We start from the raw sequence: 435 nt of genomic DNA, 5'->3' as shown, positions 1-435 counted from the left end.
ATTTTATTATTCTTATAATTATATAATATTGAGAAAATAATTTTCCCATGAAGCCCATATAGCCTAATCCCATTCTAGTTTACTACAGTGTGCTCAACAAAGAACATCATTTTCTCTATGTGCCATAATATCAAAAAGGTTGGGAAGTGCTGCCTAGTCCATGGAGAAGTAATATATGCTCCATCTCTGTAGTGCTTCCATGGTCCTTAAGACCTTGCACAATTATATACCACACTAGAGGCCTGGTGCATGAAATTCATTTACAGGCGGTGCAAGCTGGGCTGGTCCCATCAGCCCAGCCTGCACCCATTCAGTTCCGATGGTCGCTTAGGCTTTTATATAAATAGACACACATACATATATATACACTAGAGGCCTGGTGCATGAATTCATGCACATTGAAAGGAAATTAATTAGAAGAATGATACATGTGAT

The sequence above is a fragment of the Myotis davidii genome, unplaced genomic scaffold (assembly GCF_000327345.1).
Source record: "Myotis davidii unplaced genomic scaffold, ASM32734v1 scaffold6861, whole genome shotgun sequence".
NCBI classification, from domain to species: domain Eukaryota; kingdom Metazoa; phylum Chordata; class Mammalia; order Chiroptera; family Vespertilionidae; genus Myotis; species Myotis davidii.
Note: the sequence above shows the minus strand (reverse complement) of the source record.